Source organism: Arachis ipaensis, chromosome B3, assembly GCF_059453495.1.
Source record: "Arachis ipaensis isolate K30076 ecotype BB chromosome B3, ASM5945349v1, whole genome shotgun sequence".
Taxonomy (NCBI): Eukaryota; Viridiplantae; Streptophyta; class Magnoliopsida; order Fabales; family Fabaceae; genus Arachis; species Arachis ipaensis.
Window position 1 is genome coordinate 85,734,691 of NC_142438.1, and position 7,559 is coordinate 85,742,249.

The 7,559-nt window shown below is 40.7% G+C and overlaps 1 non-coding gene across 1 annotated transcript; it reads right to left on the bottom strand.

The window, feature by feature from the left end:
• Nucleotides 1-255: 255 nt before the first annotated feature.
• LOC148571424 (small nucleolar RNA R71) lies at nt 256-363 on the bottom strand. The gene has a single exon (XR_015909003.1). It is a non-coding gene; the product is annotated as a small nucleolar RNA R71 (small nucleolar RNA).
• Nucleotides 364-7,559: the final 7,196 nt, after the last annotated feature.

Consider the following 7,559-nt stretch of genomic DNA (forward strand, 5'->3'; position numbering starts at 1 on the left):
ATGCAACATAATTTCAAGTTTCATGGACTTCCATTGGAAGATCCTCATCAGTTCTTAGCTGAATTCTTGCAAATCTGTGACACTGTCAAGACCAATGGGGTGGACCCTGAGGTCTACAGACTTATGCTTTTTCCTTTTGCTGTAAGAGACAGAGCTAGGACATGGTTGGATTCACAACCTAAAGAAAGCCTGAACTCTTGGGAAAAGCTAGTCAATGCCTTCTTGGCAAAGTTCTTTCCACCTCAAAAATTGAGCAAGCTTAGAGTGGAAGTCCAAACCTTTAGACAGAAGGATGGTGAGTCCTTCTATGAAGCTTGGGAGAGATACAAGCAATTGATCAGAAGGTGCCCTTCTGACATGCTTTCAGAATGGAGCATCATAGGAATCTTCTATGATGGTCTGTCTGAACTATCCAAGATGTCATTGGATAGCTCTGCTAGAGGATCTCTTCATCTGAAGAAGACGCCTGCAGAAGCTCAAGAACTCATTGAAATGGTTGCAAATAACCAATTCATGTACACCTCTGAAAGGAATCCTGTGAATAATGGGACAAGTCAGAAGAAAGGGGTTCTTGAGATTGACACCCTGAATGTCATATTGGCTCAGAACAAAATATTGACTCAGCAAGTCAATATGATCTCTCAAAGCCTATCTGGAATGCAAGCTGCACCAGGCAGTACTAAGGATGCTTCATCTGAAGAAGAAGCTTATGATCCTGAGAACCCATCTATGGAAGAGGTGAATTACATGGGAGAACCCTATGGAAACACCTATAATTCTTCATGGAGAAATCATCCAAATCTCTCATGGAAGGATCAACAGAGACCTCAACAAGGTTTCACAACAATAATGGTAGAAGAAATAGGTTTAGCAATGGCAAGCCTTTTCCATCATCTTCTCAGCAACTGACAGAGAATTCTAGGCAGAGCCACTCTGACTTAGCAACCATGATCTCTGATCTAATTAAAACCACTCAAAGTTTAATGACTAAAACAAGGTCCTCCATTAGAAATTTGGAGGCACAAGTGGGTCAGCTGAGCAAGAAAGTTACTGAACTCCCTCCTAGTACTCTTCCAAGCAATACAGAAGAGAACCCAAAAGGAGAGTGCAAGGCCATAAACACAATCAACATGGCCGAATTTGGAGAGGAGGAAGAGGCAGTGATCGCCACTGACGAAGACCTCAATGGATGTCCACTAGCCTCCAATGAGTTCCCTAATGAGGAACCATAGGAATCTGAGGCTCATAATGAGACAATAGAGATTCCATTGGATTTACTTCTGCCATTCATGAGCTCTGATGAGTATTCTTCCTCTGAAGAGGATGAAGATGTTACTAAAGAGCAAGTTGCTAAGTACCTTGGAGCAATCATGAAGCTAAATGACAAGTTATTTGGTAATGAGACTTGGGAGAGTGAACCTCCATTGCTCATCAAAGAACTGGATGACTTGACTAGGCAGAGATTACCTCAAAAGAGATAGGACCCTGGAAAGTTCTCAATTCCTTGTACCATAGGCACCATGACCTTTGATAATGCTCTGTGTGACCTAGGGTCAAGCATAAACCTTATGCCTCTCTCTGTAATGGAGAAGCTAGGGATCATTGAGGTATAAGCTGCAAGAATCTCATTTGAGATGGCAGACAATTCAAAGAAACAGGCTTATGGACTTGTAGAGGATGTCTTGGTAAAGGTTGGAGACCACTACATCCCTGCTGATTTCATAGTCCTAGAGATTGGGAAGTGCATGGATGAATCCATCATCCTTGGCAGACCCTTCCTAGCCACAGCAAAGGCGATGATTGATGTTGACAGAGGAGAATTGATCATTCAAGTGAATGAAGAATCCCTTGTGTTTAAGGCTCAAGGATATCCCTCTGTAACCATGGAGAGGAAGCATGAAGAGCTTCTCTCAAAACAGAGTCAAACAGAGCCCCCACAGTCAAACTCTAAGTTTGGTGTTGGGAGGCCACAACCAAACTCTAAGTTTGGTGTTGAACCCCCACAACCAAACTCTAAGTTTGGTGTTGGGAGGTTCCAACATTGCTCTGAACATCTGTGAGGCTCCATGAGAGCCCACTGTCAAGCTACTGACATTAAAGAAGCGCTTGTTGAGAGGCAACCCAATGTTATATTTATCTATTTTCCATTGTTATTTTATGTTTTCTGTAGGTTGATGATCATGTGAAGTCACAAAAATAATTGAAAAAGCAAAAACAGAATGAAAAATAGAGAAAAAAATAGCACACCCTGGAGGAAAAGCTTACTGGCGTTTAAACGCCAGTAAGGGCAGCAAATGGGCGTTTAACGCCAGAAAGGGGCACCAGACTGGCATTTAACGCCAGGAATGGTCAAGGAGCTGGTGTTAAACGCCAGAAAAGGGCAGCAGCCCGGCGTTTAACGCCAGAATTGGCAGAAAGGGCGTTTTTGCACGCCACTCGGTGCAGGGATGAGCTATCATTGACACCTCAGGATCTGTGGACCCCACAGGATCCCCATCTACCCCACCTCTCTCTCTCTTCTTCACTCATTCACCAATCACCTCAATACCTCTTCCCCAAAAACCCCTCACCTATCAAATCCCACCATTCTCTTCACCACTCACATCCATCCTTCATAAAACCCCACCTACCTCACCATTCAAATTCAAACCACTTTCCCTCCCAAACCCACCCTCTATAGCCGAACCATACACACCCCTCTCAACTCCTATATAAACCCATCTTCACTCCTTCATTTTCACACAACCTCAACACCATTTCTCCCCCTTGGCCGAACCACAAAGCCTCCTCCATCTCCTCTATTTTTCTTCTTCTTCTACTCTTTTCTTTCTTCTTTTGCTCGAGGACGAGCAAACCTTCTAAGTTTGGTGTGGTAAAAGCGTTGCTTTTTGTTTTTCCATAACCATTTATGGCATCTAAGGCCGGAGAAACCTCTAGAAAGAGGAAAGGGAAGGCAAAAGCTTCCACCTCCGAGTTATGGGAGATGGAGAGATTCCTCTCAAGGGTGCATCAAGACCACTTCTATGAAGTTGTGGCCATGAAGAAGGTGATCCCCGAGGTCCCTTTTAATCTCAAAAAAGAGTGAATATCCGGAAATCCGACATGAGATCCGAAGAAGAGGTTGGGAAGTTCTTACCAACCCCATTCAACAAGTCGGGATCTTAATGGTTCAAGAGTTCTATGCTAATGCATGGATCACTAAGAATCATGATCAAAATGTGAACCCGGACCCTAAGAATTGGCTTACAATGGTCCGAGGGAAATACTTAGATTTCAGTCCGGAAAATGTAAGGTTGGCATTCAACTTGCCTATGATGCAAGGAGATGCACACCCCTACACTAGAAGGGTCAACTTTGATCAAAGATTGGACCAAGTCCTCATGGACATATTTGAAGAGGGCGCTCAATGGAAGAGAGATTCAAGAGGGAAGCCGGTTCAACTAAGAAGGCATGACCTCAAGCCCGTGGCTAAGGGATGGTTGGAGTTCATCCAACACTCAATCATTCCAACTAGCAACCGGTCCGAAGCTACTATAGACCGGGCTATCATGATACATAGCATCATGATTGGAGAGGAAGTGGAAGTTCATGAGGTTATATCCCAAGAACTCTACAAGGTGGCGGACAAGTCCTCCACTATGGCAAGGTTAGCCTTCCCTCATCTCATTTGTCACCTCTGCAATTTGGCTGGAATTGACATAGAGGAAGATATCCTCATTGATGAGGATAAGCCCATCACGAAGAAAAGGATGGAACAAACAAGAGATCCCACTCATGGACAAGAGCATGAGGAATTTCCTCATCATGAAATCCCTGAGATACCTCAAGGGATGCATCTTCCTCCACAAAACTATTGGGAGCAAATCAACACCTCCCTAGGAGAATTAAGTTCCAACATGGGACAACTAAGGGTGGGGCACCAAGAGCATTCCATCCTCCTCCATGAAATAAGAGAAGACCAAAGAACCATGAGAGAGGAGCAACAAAGGCAAGGAAGAGACATTGAGGAGCTCAAGCACTCCATAAGATCTTCAAGAGGAAGAACAAGCCGTTATCACTAAGGTGGACCCGTTCTTTAACTTCCTTGTTCTTTATTTTCCTGTTTTTCGAAAATTGTGCTTTATGTTTATTTATGTTTGTGTCTTTATTACATGATCATTAGTGTCTAAGTGTCTATGCCTTAAAACTATGAAAATGAATCCATCACCTTTCTTAAATGAAAAATGTTTTTAATTGTAAAAGAAAAAGAAGTACATGAATTTTGAATTTTAAAACAGTTTAATTATTTTGATGTGGTGGCAATGCTATTGTTTTTCTGAATGAATGCTTGAACAGTGCATATTTTTGAATTTGATTGTTTATGAATGTTAAAATTGTTGGCTCTTTAAAGAATGAAAGGAAAAGGAGAAATGTTATCTGATGATCTGAAAAATCATAAAATTGATTCTTGAAGCAAGAAAAAGCAGTGAAAAGCTTGCAGAAAAAAAAGATATATGCGAAAAAAAAAAGCAAGCAGAAAAAGCCAATACCCCTTTAAACCAAAAGGCAAGGGTGATAAAAAGGATCCAAGGCTTTGAGCATCAGTGGATAGGAGGGCCCACAGGAAAAAATCCTGGCCTAAGCGGCTAAACCAAGCTGTCCCTAACCATGTGCTTGTGGCGTGAAGGTGTCAAGTGAAAACTTGAGACTGAGCGGTTAAAGTCGAGGTCCAAAGCAAAAAGAAGAGTGTGCTTAAGAACCCTGGACACCTCTAATTGGGGACTCTAGCAAAGCTGAGTCACAATCTGAAAAGGTTCACCCAGTTATGTGTCTGTGGCATTTATGTATCCGGTGGTAATACTGGAAAACAAAGTGCTTAGGGCCACGGCCAAGAATCATAAAGTAGCTGTGTTCAAGAATCAACATACTTAACTAGGAGAGTTAGTAAGACTATCTGGATTCTGAGTTCCTATAGATGCCAATCATTCAAAACTTCAAAGGATAAAGTGAGATGCCAAAACTGTTTAGAAGCAAAAAGCTAAAAGCCCCGCTCATCTAATCAATACTGATCTTCATAGATGTTTTTTGAATTCATTGTATATTCTCTTCTTTTTATCCTATTTTATTTTCAGTTGCTTGGGGACAAGCAACAATTTAAGTTTGGTGTTGTGATGAGCGGATAATTTATACGCTTTTTGGCATTGTTTTTAGTATGTTTTTAGCATGTTTTAGTTAGTTTTTATTATATTTTTATTAGTTTTTATTTAAAATTCACTTTTCTGGACTTTACTATGAGTTTGTGTGTTTTTCTGTGATTTTAGGTATTTTCTGGCTGAAATTGAGGGACCTGAGCAAAAATCTGATTCAGAGGCTAAAAAGGACTGCAGATGCTGTTGGATTCTGACCTCCCTTCACTCGAAGTGGATTTTCTGGAGCTACAGAAGCCCAATTGGCGCACTCTCAATTGCGTTGGAAAGTCGACATCCAGGGCTTTCCAGCAATATATAATAGTCCATACTTTGCCCAAGATTTGATGGCCCAAACCGGCGTTCAAAGTCAGCATTAGAATTCCCAGTGTTAAACGCCGGAACTGGCACCAAAGTGGGAGTTAAACGCCCAAACTAGCACAAAAGCTGGCGTTTAACTCCAGGAAAAGTCTCTACACTAAAATGCTTCAGTTCTCAGCCCAAGCACACACCAAGTGGACCCGGAAGTGGATATTTACGTCATTTACTCATTTTTGTAAACCCTAAGCTACTAGTTCTCCATAAATAGGACCTTTTGCTATTGTATTTATAATCTTGGTAGCAGATAGAAGAGGAATCTTTGAGTAGTTCTATGCTACCTTAGATCACGTTTTGGGGCTGGCCCCACGGCCATGCCTAGACCACGTTCTTATGTATTTTCAACGGTGGAGTTTCTACACACCATAGATTAAGGTGTGGAGCTCTGCTGTACCTCGAGTGTCAATGCAATTACTATTGTTCTTCTATTCAATTCAACTTGTTCTTGTTCTAAGATATCACTTGTTCTTCAACTTGATGAATGTGATGATCCGTGACACTCATCATCATTCTCACCTATGAACGTGTGCCTGACAACCACCTCCGTTCTACCTTCGATTGAGTGTTTATCTCTTGGATTCCTTAATCAGAATCTTCGTGGTATAAGCTAGAATTGATGGCAGCATTCTTGAGAATCTGGAAGGTCTAAACCTTGTCTGTGGTATTCTGAGTAGGATTCAAGGATTGAATGACTGTGAGGAGCTTCAAACTCGTAATTGTGGGACGTTAGTGACAGACGTAAAAGAATCACTGGATTCTATTCCGACATGATCGAGAACCGACAGATGAATAGCCGTGCTGTGACAGAGTGCGTTGAACATTTTCACTGAGAGGACGGGATTGTAGCCACTGATAACGGTGATGCCCAACATACAGCTTTCCATGGAAAGGAGTAAGAAGGATTGGATGAAGACAGTAGGAAAGCAGAGAGACGGAAGGGACAAAGCATCTCCATACGCTTATCTGAAATTCTCACCAATGAATTACATAAGTATCTCTATCTTTATTTTATGTTTTATTTATCTTTTAATCATTCATCATCCATAACCATTTGAATCCGCCTGACTGAGATTTACAAGATGACCATAGCTTGCTTCATACCAACAATCTCCGTGGGATCGACCCTTACTCGCGTAAGGTTTATTACTTGGATGACCCAGTGCACTTGCTGGTTAGTTGTGCGAAGTTGTAATAAAGAGTTGAGATTACAATTGTGCGTACCATGTTGATGGCGCCATTGATGATCACAATTTCACCATACCAGACACCAAACTTAAAAATTTTAAGATCAAAACAAAAAGAAAACACAAGAACATTTTGAAGACTAACAAGAATACAAAGAACAAAACTCAAAAACACAAAGAACACAAGAACATGCAAAGAACACCAAACTTAAAACTTTTAAACATCAAACATAAAATTTTCGAAAAATTGAAAGAAAAACACAAGAAAACACCAAACTTAAAGATTTTTAGAAAATCAAACACAAATTTTTGTAAAATAAAAAGAAAATAAACAAGAAGACACTAATTTTAATAGAATTTTAGAAGAAGATCTCAGAATTTTTAGAATTGGAAAGCAAAAACATGCAAGACTCACTACCAAGAACAAGGATTAAACAAAGAAAAGAAAAATAATTTTTGAAAAAGAATTCTGATTTTTTTCAAAAAATAGAGAAGAGGAAAACAAAAAGTAAAAGACTCAAATAAAATAAAAATTACCTGATCTAGGGAGCAAGACAATCCGTCAGTTTGTCCAAACTCAAACAATCCTTGGTAACCACGCCAAAAACTTGGTGCGTACGAATCCCCACACCTTCGTACAGCAGTACCAGCAAGTGCATTGGGTCGTCCAAGTAATACCTGAGTGAGTCAAGGTCGATCCCACGAAGATTGTGGTTTGAAGTAATCTATGATTATCATGCATGTCTTAGTCAGACAGACGAAAGAGTAGGAGATGTTGGTATGTTATTTTTAATTGCATAAAAATAAAGGGAATAAATAAACAGGGTAATTA